Below are 20,220 nucleotides of genomic sequence, written 5' to 3'. Positions count from 1 at the left end.
TTAATAGGAGCCAGAATACATAAAAAGATCAAAATAGACACACATAGGGGGATATTCAATTGTTTGAAAAGTCAGATGGGTGTCTGTTTTTTTCTGTCTATTAGATAGGGAAAAAAAGACACCGAACCGACTTTTCAAACATTTTAATTCCCCCCATAGTGTAAACCTACTGTATTTACAAGCTTAGAGCTTCATAAATTTGTGAATGCTTGTACATTAGAGAAGGAATAAAAACAGCTTATCTGAAAATCAGCATGCAAAATGTACCCAGCTCGTTTCATCCAGGTGGAACTAAGTCCTCTCCTTACGACTTTCTCAGTAGTAATGACAGACCCAGTACCAACCAGGTTTATACAGGGCTAGTAATACACATAATTAATTAAATTAAAAATGAAATACTGTATATATTTATTAGAGATGAGTGGTCCACTCCAGATACAGCTCTGAAACAGTGGGGAGACCACCCAAGGCACGGCTGGGGTGTTCCGCCAGACTCCGATCCCAACACGAGGCCAAAACTTCATCCTCCTGGTGTCGGATTCTCGCGGGACTTGGTTTCTATACAAAGCATTGCAGTCGGGATTCTGCACCATTTCACACTAAAGGCACGCTGCTGAAAGCTGCAATATACTGTACTCCGCTGTAGTGGCTGTAATGAGACTCCGGACTCACAAGTTGCTGTGCTTTGACTGTGTACAGGGGGCACACTGCTCACTGCTGAAAGCTGCACTATACTCTGCTGTAGTGGCTGTTCTGAGACTCTGTGGTTGTGCTGTATAAAGTGACTGTGTATAGGGGGCATGCTAACTGCTTCTGTATGTTGCACCGTACTTTCCTGTAAATTGTACTGGTTGTTGCAATTTGTTCACTTGCATTTATAAGCCCTGTGATCAATGCAGTTTGAACGGAGCTACAAGTTTTAAAAATAAAGAAATATAAATATCTATTGTTTGTACTGGTTGGCATTAGAGATGAGCGCCGGAAATTTTTCGGGTTTTGTGTTTTGGTTTTGGGTTCGGTTCCGCGGCCGTGTTTTGGGTTCGACCGCGTTTTGGCAAAACCTCACCGAATTTTTTTTGTCGGATTCGGGTGTGTTTTGGATTCGGGTGTTTTTTTCAAAAAACACTAAAAAACAGCTTAAATCATAGAATTTGGGGGTCATTTTGATCCCAAAGTATTATTAACCTCAAAAACCATAATTTACACTCATTTTCAGTCTATTCTGAATACCTCACACCTCACAATATTATTTTTAGTCCTAAAATTTGCACCTAGGTCGCTGGATGACTAAGCTAAGCGACCCTAGTGTGGCCGACACAAACACCGGGCCCATCTAGGAGTGTCACTGCAGTGTCACGCAGGATGTCCCTTCCAAAAAACCCTCCCCAAACAGCACATGACGCAAAGAAAAAAAGAGGCGCAATGAGGTAGCTGTGTGAGTAAGATAAGCGACCCTAGTGGCCGACACAAACACCGGGCCCATCTAGGAGTGTCACTGCAGTGTCACGCAGGATGTCCCTTCCAAAAAACCCTCCCCAAACAGCACATGACGCAAAGAAAAAAAGAGGCGCAATGAGGTAGCTGTGTGAGTAAGATAAGCGACCCTAGTGGCCGACACAAACACCGGGCCCATCTAGGAGTGTCACTGCAGTGTCACGCAGGATGTCCCTTCCAAAAAACCCTCCCCAAACAGCACATGACGCAAAGAAAAAAAGAGGCGCAATGAGGTAGCTGTGTGAGTAAAATAAGCGACCCTAGTGGCCGACACAAACACCGGGCCCATCTAGGAGTGTCACTGCAGTGTCACGCAGGATGTCCCTTCCAAAAAACCCTCCCCAAACAGCACATGACGCAAAGAAAAAAAGAGACGCAATGAGGTAGCTGTGTGAGTAAGATAAGCGACCCTAGTGGCCGACACAAACACCGGGCCCATCTAGGAGTGTCACTGCAGTGTCACGCAGGATGTCCCTTCCAAAAAACCCTCCCCAAACAGCACATGACGCAAAGAAAAAAAGAGGCGCAATGAGGTAGCTGTGTGAGTAAGATAAGCGACCCTAGTGGCCGACACAAACACCGGGCCCATCTAGGAGTGTCACTGCAGTGTCACGCAGGATGTCCCTTCCAAAAAACCCTCCCCAAACAGCACATGACGCAAAGAAAAAAAGAGGCGCAATGAGGTAGCTGTGTGAGTAAGATAAGCGACCCTAGTGGCCGACACTGTGTACTATGTACTATGACATTGGGCATCGGCCTTGGCAGACGACGTTGCTGGCATTTCATCGTCTCGGCCATGACTAGTGGCAGCAGCTTCAGCACGAGGTGGAAGTGGATCTTGATCTTTCCCTAATTTTGGAACCTCAACATTTTTGTTCTCCATATTTTAATAGGCACAACTAAAAGGCACCTCAGGTAAACAATGGAGATGGATGGATACAAGTATACTTATGGATGGACTGCCGAGTGCCGACACCGAGGTAGCTACAGCCGTGGACTACCGTACTGTACTGTGTCTGCTGCTAATATAGACTGGTTGATAATGAGATGTAGTATGTATAAAGAAGAAAGAAAAAAAAAACCACGGGTAGGTGGTATACAATTATGGATGGACTGCCGAGTGCCGACACAGAGGTAGCTACAGCCGTGGACTACCGTACTGTACTGTGTCTGCTGCTAATATAGACTGGTTGATAATGAGATGTAGTATGTATAAAGAAGAAAGAAAAAAAAACACGGGTAGGTGGTATACAATTATGGATGGACTGCCGAGTGCCGACACAGAGGTAGCTACAGCCGTGGACTACCATACTGTACTGTGTCTGCTGCTAATATAGACTGGTTGATAATGAGATGTAGTATGTATAAAGAAGAAAGAAAAAAAAAACCACGGGTAGGTGGTATACAATTATGGATGGACTGCCGAGTGCCGACACAGAGGTAGCTACAGCCGTGGACTACCGTACTGTACTGTGTCTGCTGCTAATATAGACTGGATGATAATGAGATGTAGTATGTATAAAGAAGAAAGAAAAAAAAACCACGGGTAGGTGGTATACAATCATGGATGGACTGCCGAGTGCCGACACAGAGGTAGCTACAGCCGTGGACTACCGTACTGTACTGTGTCTGCTGCTAATATAGACTGGTTGATAATGAGATGTAGTATGTATAAAGAAGAAAGATTAAAAAAACCACGGGTAGGTGGTATACAATTATGGATGGACTGCCGAGTGCCGACACAGAGGTAGCTACAGCCGTGGACTACCGTACTGTACTGTGTCTGCTGCTAATATAGACTGGATGATAATGAGATGTAGTATGTATAAAGAAGAAAGAAAAAAAAACCACGGGTAGGTGGTATACAATTATGGATGGACTGCCGAGTGCCGACACAGAGGTAGCTACAGCCGTGGACTACCGTACTGTACTGTGTCTGCTGCTAATATAGACTGGTTGATAATGAGATGTAGTATGTATAAAGAAGAAAGAAAAAAAAACCACGGGTAGGTGGTATACAATTATGGATGGACTGCCGAGTGCCGACACAGAGGTAGCTACAGCCGTGGACTACCGTACTGTACTGTGTCTGCTGCTAATATAGACTGGATGATAATGAGATGTAGTATGTATAAAGAAGAAAGAAAAAAAAACCACGGGTAGGTGGTATACAATTATGGATGGACTGCCGAGTGCCGACACAGAGGTAGCTACAGCCGTGGACTACCGTACTGTACTGTGTCTGCTGCTAATATAGACTGGATGATAATGAGATGTAGTATGTATAAAGAAGAAAGAAAAAAAAAACCACGGGTAGGTGGTATACAATTATGGATGGACTGCCGAGTGCCGACACAGAGGTAGCTACAGCCGTGGACTACCGTACTGTACTGTGTCTGCTGCTAATATAGACTGGTTGATAATGAGATGTAGTATGTATAAAGAAGAAAGAAAAAAAAAACCACGGGTAGGTGGTATACAATTATGGATGGACTGCCGAGTGCCGACACAGAGGTAGCTACAGCCGTGGACTACCGTACTGTACTGTGTCTGCTGCTAATATAGACTGGATGATAATGAGATGTAGTATGTATAAAGAAGAAAGAAAAAAAAAACCACGGGTAGGTGGTATACAATTATGGATGGACTGCCGAGTGCCGACACAGAGGTAGCTACAGCCGTGGACTACCGTACTGTACTGTGTCTGCTGCTAATATAGACTGGTTGATAATGAGATGTAGTATGTATAAAGAAGAAAGAAAAAAAAAACCACGGGTAGGTGGTATACAATTATGGATGGACTGCCGAGTGCCGACACAGAGGTAGCTACAGCCGTGGACTACCGTACTGTACTGTGTCTGCTGCTAATATAGACTGGATGATAATGAGATGTAGTATGTATGTATAAAGAAGAAAGAAAAAAAAAACACGGGTAGGTGGTATACAATTATGGATGGACTGCCGAGTGCCGACACAGAGGTAGCTACAGCCGTGAACTACCGTACTGTGTCTGCTGCTAATATAGACTGGTTGATAATGAGATGTAGTATGTATAAAGAAGAAAGAAAAAAAAAACACGGGTAGGTGGTATACAATTATGGATGGACTGCCGAGTGCCGACACAGAGGTAGCTACAGCCGTGGACTACCGTACTGTACTGTGTCTGCTGCTAATATAGACTGGATGATAATGAGATGTAGTATGTATAAAGAAGAAAGAAAAAAAAACCACGGGTAGGTGGTATACAATTATGGATGGACTGCCGAGTGCCGACACAGAGGTAGCTACAGCCGTGAACTACCGTACTGTGTCTGCTGCTAGTAGACTGGATGATAAATAATGATATAAAAAATATATATATATCACTACTGCAGCCGGACAGGTATATATTATATAATGACGGACCTGCTGGAGTGGACACTGTCTGTCAGCAGAATGAGTTTTTTTAATTTTTATAGAATAAAAAAACACCACACAAGTCACATGACGAGTGTACCTTTTCAGGCAGACATTCAATCACAATATACTATACTGGTGGTCAGTGTGGTCAGGTCACTGGTCACAGTGGTCAGTGGTCAGTCACACTGGCAGTGGCACTCTGGCAGCAAAAGTGTGCACTGTTTAATATGTACTCCTGGCTCCTGCTTTAACCTATAACTGCTCCCCAGTCTCCCCCACAATTAAGCTGTGTGAGCACAGTCAGATATTATACATAGATGATGCAGCACACTGGGCTGAGCACAGATATGGTATGTGAGTGTGACTGAGTCACTGTGTATCGTTTTTTTCAGGCAGAGAACAAGAACAGAACGGATTATTAAATAATAATAAATTATAAAACTGCACTGGTGGTCAGGTCACTGGTCATCAGTCACTAGTATAACTCCTCCTAAGCTCCAGTAAGTAAATGAAGTGTCTCACTCTCACTCTCCTATCTATTTTAATTTCTAAACGGAGAGGACGCCAGCCACGTCCTCTCCCTATCAATCTCAATGCACGTGTGAAAATGGCCGCGACCCGCGGCTCCTTATATAGAATCCGAGTCTCGCGATAGAATCCGAGCCTCGCGAGAATCCGACAGCGTGATGATGACGTTCGGGCGCGCTCGGGTTAACCGAGCAAGGCGGGAAGATCCGAGTCGCTCGGACCCGTGTAAAAAAACATGAAGTTCGGGCGGGTTCGGATTCAGAGAAACCGAACCCGCTCATCTCTAGTTGGCATGCTTTACTCTAGTGTGCTTTGTTCATGTGCATCTATAAGCCCTGTGATCCATGCAGTTTGAACCAAGCTGAAAGTTCAAAATTAAAAGAATATATATTTCTATTGTGTGTACTGTTTGGTGCGGTTTACTATAGTGCCCTTTGTTAAAAGCCCTATTTGAGCAGAGATGCAAATAAAAAAAATAAAAAAATATATAGATCTATTGTTTGTAGTGTTCTGTGCATTGTACCCCAGTACGCTGTGACAATGTTTCATTGATGTGCTATAAACTGCCGTGTGTTTGTGCCACTGCTCTGTTGCGTACTAACCAGCCAGCTTGCTGCAGCCTTTGGCAAATATTCGTAAAAACAATATTGTGAGATGTGAGGTGGTCAAAATAGAGTGGAAATGACTGGAAGTTAATGTTATTGAGGTTAATGGTACTATATGAACAAAAAAAGACCCAAATTATGTGATTTTAGCTTTTTTTTTAAAATCAATTTATGAAAGAATCCAAATCCAAAACCAGACACATTGACTTGGCAAATTCAAATCCAAAGCCAGTCCATAAATTAGAGCCAAAACCAAATCCAGAAAAAATATACTGTATATATTATTATACATATACCTGAATACCTGTGCTCTACAAAATGCTCCTTGTCTATAAAGTTGATTTTAAACGGGGTGAATCTCTTAAAGTAATAGTGAGTGCCAGACACCATGCAAATTCTATATTATTATTAATTATTATTATACACACATGGTATGTCATATTGGGCCTAATTCAGACCTGATCACAGCAGCAAAATCTTTCTCTAATGGGCAAAACCATGTGCACAGCAGGTGGGGCAGATATAACATGTGCAGAGAGAGTTAGATTTGGGTGAATTATTTTGTTTCTGTGCAGAGTAAATACTGGCTGCTTTATTTTTACACTGCAATTTAGATTTCAGTTTGAACACACCCCACCCAAATCTAACTCTATCTGCACATGTTATATCTGCCCCACCTGCAGTGCACATGGTTTTGCCCATTAGAGAAAAAATGTGCTGCATTCAGGTCTGAATTAGGCACATTGTTTCCACATTTACTTTGTAACTACTTGTAAGTGAAAGTTATTCTTATTATTATCATCTTTTTGCCCTAAGCCTGGTTACTCAGTATGTTGACAGATCCACTGACAAGCGGATCCACCGACATAGCTGCCAATTTGGTAAGTTACCAATCGGCCAACCAATGTGTTTGTCATACTTGATTTTCAATAGTTCAATTAGATCAGGCATGGTACCGAAGGATTGGCGTATAGCTGAGGTAGTGCCATTATTTAAAAAAGGATCCAAAAATCATCCTGGTAACTACAGACCAGTTAGTTTGACGTCTATAGTGGGGAAAATATTGGAAGGAATGCTAAGGGACAGCATACAGGAGTATCTACAGACCACTATGATTATTAGCAAGAACCAGCATGGGTTTGTGAGGGACAGGTCATGTAAAACTAACTTAATTAGCTTCTACGAGGAAGTGAGCAATAATCTTGATCAGGGAAAAGCAGTGGATGTGGTCTACCTAGATTTTGCTAAAGCCTTCAATAACGTGCCTCACAGGAGATTGATCATCAAATTAAAGGAGCTTGGTCTATGAAAAACTATTTGCACATGGATAAGTAACTGGCTGGATAACAGGGTACAGCGAGTAGTGGTCAATGGGAAGTCCTCAACCTGGTCCCCAGTAGTCAGCGGAATACCACAAGGGTCCGTACTCGGGCCACGACTGTTCAACATATTTATCAATGACCTAGAAATAGGCCTGGAAAGCACAGTGTCAATCTTTGCAGATGATACTAAACTGTGTAAGGTAATTAATTCGGAATTAGATGTGGAGTCCTTGCAGAATGATTTATCTAAACTTGAATTCTGGGCGTCTAAATGGAAAATGAGGTTCAATACAGACAAATGCAAGGTTATGCATTTCGGGACTAAAAACAAACTCGCAGCCTACATATTAAATGGTGACCGTCTAGGGGAAACAGAATTGGAAAAAGATTTGGGGGTAGTCATTGATAATAGGCTTTAATAACCATACACAATGTCAAAGCGCAGTAAAGAAGGCAAGGAAGGTGCTAGCGTACATAAAACGGGGAATTGAGACAAGGGACTCGGATGTAATCCTGCCACTGTATAAAGAATTGGTATGTCCGCACCTGGAATATTGTGTTCAGTTTTGGGCACCACTGTATAAAAAAGATATCGGTGAACTCGAAAGGGTTCAAAGGCGAGCTACTAAATTGATTAAAGGCCTAGAGGGACTGGATTATGAGGAAAAGCTTACTAGGTTGAATATGTATACACTAGAAAAGAGGCGCCTAAGAGGTGATATTAATATCTTCAAATATGTAAAGGGACATCACAAAGAGTTATCAGAGGAATAATTTATTAAAAGAACACAATTAAGGACACATGGGCACTCGCTGCGGCTGGAGGAAAGAAAGTTCCGAATGCAACGGAGGAAAGGGTTCTTCACTGTTAGGGCAATAAGGATTTGGAATTCCCTGCCAGGGAAGGTAGTAATGGCGGACTCTGTATATGGATTTAAAAAAGGAATGGATACATTTCTGAATGAAAATGATATCCAAGGTTATAATTAAAATATTAACGGGGTTAATCCGTGGGTAATATGAGTTATAGTAGTTATCTAGTCATAATCATTATTCAGCGGGTATGTTAGAATCAACACAACTTAATATGGGTTGAACACGATGGGCAATTTGCCTCTATTCAACCACATTACGTCACATCTGGGTTGACATTTGAATTTGCCTGGCCAACTTTGATGTCAGTCCCTGCAGCCAGTGTATGGGCGGTCAGTGGGTCAACCGTACACACAGTCAGACATACCGATATACAGTATCTGCAAGGTATATTGGCATAGGCTGTGCTGTAGGGCTTCCCCAATATGTCTGACATATCAAATGTACACACCTGCCAATGCACTACACAGACATATCACCTCTTTTTATTCAGTATTTGTGGTGCATGATCAGAAAAACAGCTAGAATCTGATTGATGCTATGGGCAACATCTTCACTTTTAAAAACGCCTTGACGTGTGACAGACTGCTTATTGGTCAAACCAGATAACTATGTGAAAAATACTTAGTGGAACTACATAATCTATATACAGTGTATAACTGCAAAAGTCCTCACTCACTCATACCCCTTTCACACCAGCCAAAATTTCCCGGGTTAATGCACATGAACGCGCATTAACCCGGGAAATTTATCAGTGTGAAAGGGTACAGGGTCAAAATCCTGGGATTCCTGCCCCGGCATTTCAACCCTGCTACCTTCCAGGGTTGGTCCCGGGATCTTCCCGGGAACCTGGTCAGTGTGAACGGGAGCCGGGTCAATGGGCCCCGGCTCCCGTTCACTCTCTATGTAGCAGGCGGCGCTTGGAGATCATGTGATCTCTTGCGCCGCCTCCGCCGCGTCACCGCTGACGTCAGCAACCCGGCAATATGCCGGGCTGCTGACTGCAGTATGCAAGGGGTCTTACCCGGGAATGTCCCTGCATGATCCCGGGACCGTATTCCCGGGTAAGACCCTGCATTTCTGGTCTGAAAGAGGTATCACTGACTGATTGACTCATCACTTCTGTAATTCTCTTACTTCCCGATATGTTAGGAAGCTGAAATGTAACTTAGGTATTCTTCATGTGGGAGATCGGAAAACTATGTAATTCGAATTTTAAAAAAACCTCTCCTAAGGGGATGAAAAGGGTGTTGACATAACGACGTCATTACCGATGCGTTGCTTGCATTGTGGGAACAATAATGACCAAATGGAGGAATACACCTCTTGTGTGTAGAATTTAATGAAATACAAAAATGGTCCTGTCAGTTTTTACCATATCTGCTATGGGTGCTCCTCGGGTAACGCCAAGAACCATGGATTATTATTAACTTACGTTAAGATGTCTTAAATTTACAGCTCTATAGATTTACCAAATTTTTAACACTCATTTATAATTGCAACTGTGAAAATCAGAGACTTCCATGTGGAGATCGGGTAGAACAACTAGTTTTGTTATATAGCAATGTTTATTTATGGGTCAGTAATTTGAAAATACCTACAGTATATGTCCACATACAGTTATCCTCATATCGTCCCATTTGGTTCATCATGGGCTTTGCAACTAAGACACCCCATGTTTCTCACCACATACTTTTTCACAAAATATGCATCTAATTCACATTGCTAATGCAACAAAAGTTAATCACCTTCAATTAAATGTGGATTAAACCAAGGAACTGGTGATGGATGTCAGGTGTAGTTGTGATTTTTCACTACTCCCAGTATTTATAAATGGGTTAAATATTGAGGTTGTTCATTCTTTAAAATTTTTAGGCATCCATGTTTCCTCCAATTTATCGTGGGTGGTAAATACCCAGGCAATAGTTAGAAAAGGTAAACCAACGCTTATTTTTCCTTCGCCGTTTTAAGATTGCAGGTGTGGGCGTTGGTACGTTAATTAATTTTTATAGATGTGCTATTAAGAGTGTTTTAACTTATGGAATCATCGTTTGGTATGGAAACTGTACCATCCGCGAGCAAGGAGAGTTGGCGAACTTGGTTCGCTCAGCTGGTAAAATTATTAGGGTCCAGCTGGAGGCTGTTAAAGATCTCTTTGCAGCAAGATTGATAAATAGAGCTAGGAGTATACTGTCTGATTCCAGCCATCTGTCTGCAATCTGCATATCTTTTTACTAAGTTGCCCTCTGGTAAGCATTTTAGATCCTTGAAGACATGCACAAATTGTCTATGGAACAGTTTCTTTCCAACTGCCTTACGCATGCTAAACACTCATTGCGAATAATGGGGTTAATTCCAAGTTGATCGCAGCAGGAATTTAGTTCGCAACTGGGTAAAACCATGTGCACTGCAGGGGAGGCAGATTTAACATGTGCAGAGAGAGTTAGATTTGGGTGGGGTGTGTTCAATCTGCAATCTAATTTGCAGTGTAAAAATAAAGCAGCCAGTATTTACCCTGCACAGAAACAAAATAACCCACCCAAATCTAACTCTCTCTGCACATATTATATCTGCCACACCTGCAGTGCACATGGTTTTGCCCAATTGCTAACTAAATTCCTGCTGCGATCAACTTGGAATTACCCCCAATGTGTCATCTCTAATGTGTGTTATTGTATGCTTTTTTTATAACTATGCCCTATTTTTTTTATTATAATTATTATTATTGCTTGGTGAGTTGTACAAATTGAATTTCGTTGTCAACTTTGTTTGATAATGACAATAAATATATCTGTATCAGTATCAGTAAAAGTACCCTGGATACTGGCTCTGGCATTGCATGTAGCTGCTGTGTATTATTTGGACTCTAAACTGGGTAAAAAGCCAAAAAATGTCAGGACAGATACAAGTGTGCCATACAGTACCATGCATTACAATGTTATACCAATTCCTCTGCACAGTGGCGTAACTAGAAATTTTTCTCCCCCAAGCCAAAACATTCTCTGCCCCCTCCCCACATTGCCATTAGAAAAGTGAACAATTTTTGAGTGGGGGGGTGGTAGTTCTGCCATTGCCTCTGTAGTAATAACACTAATCCTACAGTTAAGTGACTTTTTATACAGCTACTATGCGAATGAGACGCTAAATTCAATAAAAGCTATGAAATTACGGAAAACCAGTGGCAGAGCATCTAAGTCACGCAATGCATTTTGCGCGATATGGTACAAAAAGGATAGGTGTATCCAGTGGCGGCTCCAGAGGAGCAGCTGCAGTGCAGTCCATAATTCAAATAGGGTGCCACACCAATTGCCACCCCAAAAATTGCCAAATATCACCAGCCAGGACTCTGGTGTGGCTCCCCTATATGAGTTTATACTGCACGGCAATCCCACCTCTGGAGCCATCACTGCATGTATCTTAACATATGTAAAAAGAGAATCTTTTATTTGAGCTAGGTGTTGTAATCAGGTACAATAGACTTGGACGGTTAAGAAGTGGGTACGGGAATTTTATAATCTTGATATTTTAAATTGATGATACCATACTCAGTGGCGCACCCAGGGGGGTTTCCGAGCACCCAGAAACCCCCCTCCACAATTTTTTTTTTTTTGCTGCATGAGTATTATTAATGGCTGTCTAGTGTCCTCTGCAACCTGCTGTCTTCCTGGTGGCACTTGTAAGTGCTTCATAAAAGTTTACTTTATTTTAATTATAGTACATATATATCCATGTGCATACATATATACACAGGTATATACATACATTAGTGATGTGCACCGGACATTTTTCGGGTTTTGTGTTTTGGATTCGGTTTCGTGGCCGTGTTTTGGATTCGGACGCGTTTTGGCAAAATTTCCCTGAAAAATATTTGTCGGATTCGGGTGTGTTTTGGAGTCGGGTGTTTTTTTACAAAAAGCCCTCAAAAACAGCTTAAATCATAGAATTTGGGGGTCATTTTGATCCCATAGTATTATTAACCTCAATAACCATAATTTCCACTCAATTCCAGTCTATTCTGAACACCTCACACCTCACAATATTATTTTTAGTCCTAAACTTTGCACTGAGGTCGCTGGATGACTAAGCTAAGCGACCCAAGTGGCCGACACAAACACCTGGCCCATCTAGGAGTGGCACTGCAGTGTCAGACAGGATGACACTTCAAAAAATAGTCCCAAAAAAGCACATGATGAAAAGAAAAATGAAAGAAAAAAGAGGTGCAAGATGGAATTGTTCTTGGGCCCTCCCACCCATCCTTATGTTGTATAAACAGGACATGCACACTTTAACAAACCCATAATTTCAGCGACAGGGTCTGCCACACGACTGTGACTGAAATGACTGGCTGGTTTGGGCCCCCACCAAAAAAGAAGCAATCAATCTCTCCTTGCACAAAATGGCTCTACAGAGGCAAGATGTCCACCTCCTCCTCATCGTCCGATTCCTCACCCCTATCACTGTGTACATCACCCTCCTCACAGATTATTAATTCGTCCCCACTGGAATCCACCATCTCAGGTCCCTGTGTACTTTTTGGAGGCAATTGCTGGTGAATGTCTCCACGGAGGAATTGATTATAATTCATTTTGATGAACATCATCTTCTCCACATTTTCTGGAAGTAACCTCGTACGCCGATTGCTGACAAGGTGAGCGGCTGCACTAAACACTCTTTCGGAGTACACACTGGAGGGGGGGCAACTTAGGTAGAATAAAGCCAGTTTCTGAAAGGGCCTCCAAATTGCCTCTTTTTCCTGCCAGTATACGTACGGACTGTCTGACGTGCCTACTTGGATGCGGTCACTCATATAATCCTCCACCATTCTTTCAATGGTGACAGAATCATATGCAGTGACAGTAGACGACATGTCAGTAATCGTTGGCAGGTCCTTCAGTCCGGACCAGATGTCAGCACTCGCTCCAGACTGCCCTGCATCACCGCCAGCGGGTGGGCTCGGAATTATTAGCCTTAACCTCGCACCCCCAGTTGCGGGAGAATGTGAAGGAGGAGCTGTTGACGGGTCACGTTCCGCTTGACTTGACAATTTTCTCACCAGCAGGTCTTTGAACCTCTGCAGACTTGTGTCTGCCGGAAAGAGAGATACAAAGTAGGTTTTAAATCTAGCATCGAGCACGGTGGCCAAAATGTAGTGCTCTGATTTCAGCAGATTGACCACCCGTGAATCCTGGTTAAGCAAATTAAGGGCACCATCCACAAGTCCCACATGCCTAGCGGAATCGCTCTATTTTAGCTCCTCCTTCAATCTCTCCAGCTTCTTCTGCAAAAGCCTGATGAGGGGAATGACCTGACTTAGGCTGGCAGTGTCTGAACTGACTTCACGTGTGGCAAGTTCAAAGGGTTGCAGAACCTTGCACAACGTTGAAATCATTCTCCACTGCGCTTGAGTCAGGTGCATTCCCCCTCCTTTGCCTATATCGTGGCCAGATGTATAGGCTTGAAAGGCCTTTTGCTGCTCCTCCATCCTCTGAAGCATATAGAGGGTTGAATTCCACCTCGTTACCACCTCTTGCTTCAGATGATGGCAGGGCAGGTTCAGGACTGTTTGCTGGTGCTCCAGTCTTCGGCACGCGGTGGCTGAATGCCGAAAGTGGCCCGCAATTCTTGTCCGATGTCACAAATCCCCAGGAGAGTCCAATTGGGGTAAGCCATTCTGCGATGATGTTCCTCAGTTTCCGTAAGAGGTTGTCAGCTGTGTGCCTCTTATGGAAAGCGGTAATACAAAGCGTAGCATGCATAGGAACGAGTTGGCATTTGCGAGATGCTGCTACTGGTGCCGCCGCTGCTGTTCTTGCTGCGGGAAGCAATACATTTACCCAGTGGGCTGTCACAGTCATATAGTCCTGAGTCTGCCCTGCTCCACTTGTCCACATGTCCGTGGTTAAGTGGACATTGGGTACAACTGCATTTTTTAGGACACTGGTGAGTCTTTTTCTGCTGTATGTGTACATTTTCGGTATCGCCTGCCTAGAGAAATGGAACCTAGATGGTATTTGGTAACGGGGACACAGTACCTCAATCAATTCTCTAGTTCCCTGTGAATTAATGGTGGATACCGGAAACACGTTTTTCACCGCCCAGGCTGCCAAGGCCTGAGTTATCCGCTTTGCAGCAGGATGACTGCTGTGATATTTCATCTTCCTCGCAAAGGACTGTTGGACAGTCAATTGCTTACTGGAAGTAGTACAAGTGGTCTTCCGAATTCCCCTCTGGGATGACGATCGACTCCCAGCAGCAACAACAGCAGCACCAGCAGCAGTACGCGTTACACTCAAGGATGCATCGGAGGAATCCCAGGCAGGAGAGGACTCGTCAGACTTGCCAGTGACATGGCCTGCAGGACTATTGGCTTTCCTGGGTAAGGAGGAAATTGACACTGAGGGAGTTGGTGGTGTGGGTTGCAGGAGCTTGGTTACAAGAGGAAGGGATTTAGTTGGCAGTGGACTGCTTCCGCTGTCACCGAAAGTTTTGGAACTTGTCAATTACTTCTGATGAATGCGCTCCAGGTGACGTATAAGGGAGGATGTTCCTAGGTGGTTAACGTCCTTACCCCTACTTATTACAGCTAGACAAAGGCAACACACGGCTTGACACCAGTTGTCCTCATTTCTGTTGAAATAATTGCACACCGAAGAGGTGATTTTTTTGTATTTTGACCAGGCATGTCAATGGCCATATTCGTCCCACGGACAACAGGTGTCTCCCCGGGTGCCTGACGTAAACAAACCACCTCACCATCAGAATCCTCCTTGTCAATTTCCTCCCCAGCGCCAGCAACACCCATATCCTCATCCTGGTGTACTTCAACAGTGACATCTTCAATTTGACTACCAGGAACTGGACAGCGGGTGCTCCTTCCAGCACATGCAGGGGGCGTGCAAATGGTGGAAGGCGCCACCTGTTCCCGTCCAGTGTTGGGAAGGTCAGGCATCGCAACCAACACAATTGGACTCTCCTTGGGGATTTGTGATAGTGATGAGCGGGTTCGGTTCCTCGGAATCCGAACCCCCCCGAACTTCAGCCTTTTTACACGGGTCCGAGGCAGGTTCGAACCTTCCCGCCTTGCTCGGCTAACCCGAGCGCGCCCGAACGTCATCATCCCGCTGTCGGATTCTCGCGAGGCTCGAATTCTATCGCGAGACTCGGATTCTATATAAGGAGCCGCGCGTCGCCGCCATTTTCACACGTGCATAGAGATTGATAGGGAGAGGACGTGGCTGGCGTCCTCTCCGTTTATAGAGAAGAGAGTAGAGAGTTAGAGACACTATTTAGTATTTACTAATTTTGGGGAGCATATTAGGACTGGAGTACTACTACTTGCTGATAGTGTGACCATTGACCACCAGTTTAATTAATCCGTTCTCTGCCTGAAAAAAAACGATACACAGTGTGACACAGTCACATACCATATCTGTGCTCAGCCTCAGTGTGCTACATCATCATATGTAATACTGCATGTATATCTGACTGTGCTGAGTGCTCACTGCTCACACAGCTTAATTGTGGGGGAGACTGGGGAGCAGTTAGAGCAGGAGTACATAAATAATATATTTTAAGTACAGTGCACACTTTTGCTGCCAGAGTGCCACACTGCCAGTGTGACTGACCAGTGACCACACTGACCACCAGTATATTGTGATTGTCTGCTTAGGACGGAGTACTACTTGCTGATAGTGTGACCAGTGACCAGTGACCACCACCAGTTTAATTAATCCGTTCTCTGCCTGAAAAAAAAACGATACACAGTGTGACACAGTCACATACCATATCTGTGCTCAGCCCAGTGTGCTGCATCATATGTAATACTGTATATCATTATCTGACTGTGCTGAGTGCTCACTGCTCACACAGCTTAATTGTGGGGAGACTGGGGAGCAGTTATAGCAGGAGTACATATTTTAAGTACAGTGCACACTTTTGCTGCCAGAGTGCCACTGCCAGTGTGACTGACCAGTGACCACTGACCACCAGTATATTGTGATTGTCTGCTGACCACCAGTATATTGTGATTGTCTGCCTGAAAAAGTTAAACACTCGTCGTGTGGTGTTTTTATAAACGCAGGTCCGTCATTACATAATATATACCTGTCCGGCTGCAGTATTAGTGTGATATATATATATTTTAATTTTATCTCATTATCATCCAGTCTATTTTAGCAGCAGACACAGTACGGTAGTCCACGGCTGTAGCTACCTCTGTGTCGGCAGTCGCTCGTCCATCCATAATTGTATACCACCTACCCGTGGTTTTTTTTTCTATCTTCTTGATACTAGTAGCTTACTTTGGGAGTCTGCAGTGCTGACAGACAGTGTCCAGCAGGTCCGTCATTACATAATATATATACCTGTCCGGCTGCAGTACTAGTGTGATATATATATATATATTAATTTTATCTCATTATCATCCAGTCTATATTAGCAGCAGACACAGTACGGTAGTCCACGGCTGTAGCTACCTCTGTGTCGGCAGTCGCTCGTCCATCCATAATTGTATACCACCTACCCGTGGTTTTTTTTTCTATCTTCTTGATACTAGTAGCTTACTTTAGGAGTCTGCAGTGCTGACAGACAGTGTCCAGCAGGTCCGTCATTACATAATATATATACCTGTCCGGCTGCAGTACTAGTGTGATATATATATATATATATATTTTATTTTTATCTCATTATCATCCAGTCTATATTAGCAGCAGACACAGTACGGTAGTCCACGGCTGTAGCTACCTCTGTGTCGGCAGTCGCTCGTCCATCCATAATTGTATACCACCTACCCGTGGTTTTTTTTTCTATCTTCTTGATACTAGTAGCTTACTTTAGGAGTCTGCAGTGCTGACAGACAGTGTCCAGCAGGTCCGTCATTACATAATATATATACCTGTCCGGCTGCAGTACTAGTGTGATATATATATATATATTAATTTTATCTCATTATCATCCAGTCTATATTAGCAGCAGACACAGTACGGTAGTCCACGGCTGTAGCTACCTCTGTGTCGGCAGTCGCTCGTCCATCCATAAGTATACTAGTATCCATCCATCTCCATTGTTTACCTGAGGTGCCTTTTAGTTGTGCCTATTAAAATATGGAGAACAAAAATGTTGAGGTTCCAAAAATAGGGAAAGATCAAGATCGACTTCCACTTCGTGCTGAAGCTGCTGCCACTAGTCATGGCCGAGACGATGAAATTCCATCAACGTCGTCTGCCAAGGCCGATGCCCAATGTCATAGTACAGAGCATGTAAAATCCAAAACACCAAATATCAGTAAAAAAAGGACTCAAAAATCTAAAATAAAATTGTCGGAGGAGAAGCGTAAACTTGCCAATATGCCATTTACCACACGGAGTGGCAAGGAACGGCTGAGGCCCTGGCCTATGTTCATGGCTAGTGGTTCAGCTTCACATGAGGATGGAAGCACTCAGCCTCTCGCTAGAAAAATGAAAAGACTCAAGCTGGCAAAAGCACAGCAAAGAACTGTGCGTTCTTCGAAATCCCAAATCCACAAGGAGAGTCCAATTGTGTCGGTTGCGATGCCTGACCTTCCCAACACTGGACGTGAAGAGCATGCGCCTTCCACCATTTGCACGCCCCCTGCAAGTGCTGAAAGGAGCACCCGCAGTCCAGTTCCTGATAGTCAGATTGAAGATGTCAGTGTTGAAGTACACCAGGATGAGGAGGATATGGGTGTTGCTGGCGCTGGGGAGGAAATTGACAAGGAGGATTCTGATGGTGAGGTGGTTTGTTTAAGTCAGACACCCGGGGAGACACCTGTTGTCCGTGGGAGGAATATGGCCATTGACATGCCTGGTGAAAATACCAAAAAAATCAGCTCTTCGGTGTGGAAGTATTTCAACAGAAATGCGGACAACATTTGTCAAGCCGTGTGTTGCCTTTGTCAAGCTGTAATAAGTAGGGGTAAGGACGTTAACCACCTCGGAACATCCTCCCTTATACGTCACCTGCAGCGCATTCATAATAAGTCAGTGACAAGTTCAAAAACTTTGGGCGACAGCGGAAGCAGTCCACTGACCAGTAAATCCCTTCCTCTTGTAACCAAGCTCACGCAAACCACCCCACCAACTCCCTCAGTGTCAATTTCCTCCTTCCCCAGGAATGCCAATAGTCCTGCAGGCCATGTCACTGGCAATTCTGACGAGTCCTCTCCTGCCTGGGATTCCTCCGATGCATCCTTGCATGTAACGCCTACTGCTGCTGGCGCTGCTGTTGTTGCTGCTGGGAGTCGATGGTCATCCCAGAGGGGAAGTCGTAAGACCACGTTTACTACTTCCACCAAGCAATTGACTGTCCAACAGTCCTTTGCGAGGAAGATGAAATATCACAGCAGTCATCCTGCTGCAAAGCGGATAACTGAGGCCTTGGCATCCTGGGTGGTGATAAACGTGGTTCCGGTATCCATCATTACTGAAGAGCCAACTAAAGACTTGTTGGAGGTACTGTGTCCCCGGTACCAAATACCATCTAGGTTCCATTTCTCTAGGCAGGCGAAACCGAAAATGTACACAGACCTCAGAAAAAGACTCACCAGTGTCCTAAAAAATGCAGCTGTACCCAATGTCCACTTAACCACGGACATGTGGACAAGTGGAGCAGGGCAGGGTCAGGACTACATGACTGTGACAGCCCACTGGATAGATGTATGGACTCCCGCCGCAAGAACAGCAGCGGCGGCACCAGTAGCAGCATCTCGCAAACGCCAACTCTTTCCTAGGCAGGCTACGCTTTGTATCACCGGTTTCCAGAATACGCACACAGCTGAAAACCTCTTACGGCAACTGAGGAAGATCATCGCGGAATGGCTTACCCCAATTGGACTCTCCTGTGGATTTGTGGCATCGGACAACGCCACCAATATTGTGTGTGCATTAAATATGGGCAAATTCCAGCACGTCCCATGTTTTGCACATACCTTGAATTTGGTGGTGCAGAATTTAAAAAAAAACGACAGGGGCGTGCAAGAGATGCTGTCGGTGGCCAGAAGAATTGCGGGACACTTTCGGCGTACAGGCACCACGTACAGAAGACTGGAGCACCACCAAAAACGCCTGAACCTGCCCTGCCATCATCTGAAGCAAGAAGTGGTAACGAGGTGGAATTCAACCCTATATATGCTTCAGAGGTTGGAGGAGCAGCAAAAGGCCATTCAAGCCTATACAATTGAGCACGATATAGGAGGTGGAATGCACCTGTCTCAAGCGCAGTGGAGAATGATTTCAACATTGTGCAAGGTTCTGCTGCCCTTTGAACTTGCCACACGTGAAGTCAGTTCAGACACTGCCAGCCTGAGTCAGGTCATTCCCCTCATCAGGCTTTTGCAGAAGAAGCTGGAGACATTGAAGGAGGAGCTAACACAGAGCGATTCCGCTAGGCATGTGGGACTTGTGGATGGAGCCCTTAATTCGCTTAACAAGGATTCACGGGTGGTCAATCTGTTGAAATCAGAGCACTACATTTTGGCCACCGTGCTCGATCCTAAATTTAAAACCTACCTTTGATCTCTCTTTCCGGCAGACACAAGTCTGCTTGGGTTCAAAGACCTGCTGGTGAGAAAATTGTCAAGTCAAGCGGAACGCGACCTGTCAACATCTCCTCCTTCACATTCTCCCGCAACTGGGGGTGCGAGGAAAAGGCTCAGAATTCCGAGCCCACCCGCTGGCGGTGATGCAGGGCAGTCTGGAGCGACTGCTGATGCTGACATCTGGTCTACTGGCACTGCATATGATTCTCTCCTCATTGAAAGAATGGTGGAGGATTATATGAGTGACCGCATCCAAGTAGGCACGTCAGACAGTCCGTACTTATACTGGCAGGAAAAAGAGGCAACTTGGAGGCCCTTGCACAAACTGGCTTTATTCTACCTAAGTTGCCCTCCCACAAGTGTGTACTCCGAAAGAGTGTTTAGTGCCGCCGCTCACCTTGTCAGCAATCGGCGTACGAGGTTACTTCCAGAAAATGTGGAGAAG

This window comes from Pseudophryne corroboree, chromosome 7 (genome assembly GCF_028390025.1).
Source record: "Pseudophryne corroboree isolate aPseCor3 chromosome 7, aPseCor3.hap2, whole genome shotgun sequence".
Lineage (NCBI taxonomy): Eukaryota > Metazoa > Chordata > Amphibia > Anura > Myobatrachidae > Pseudophryne > Pseudophryne corroboree.
Note: the sequence above shows the minus strand (reverse complement) of the source record.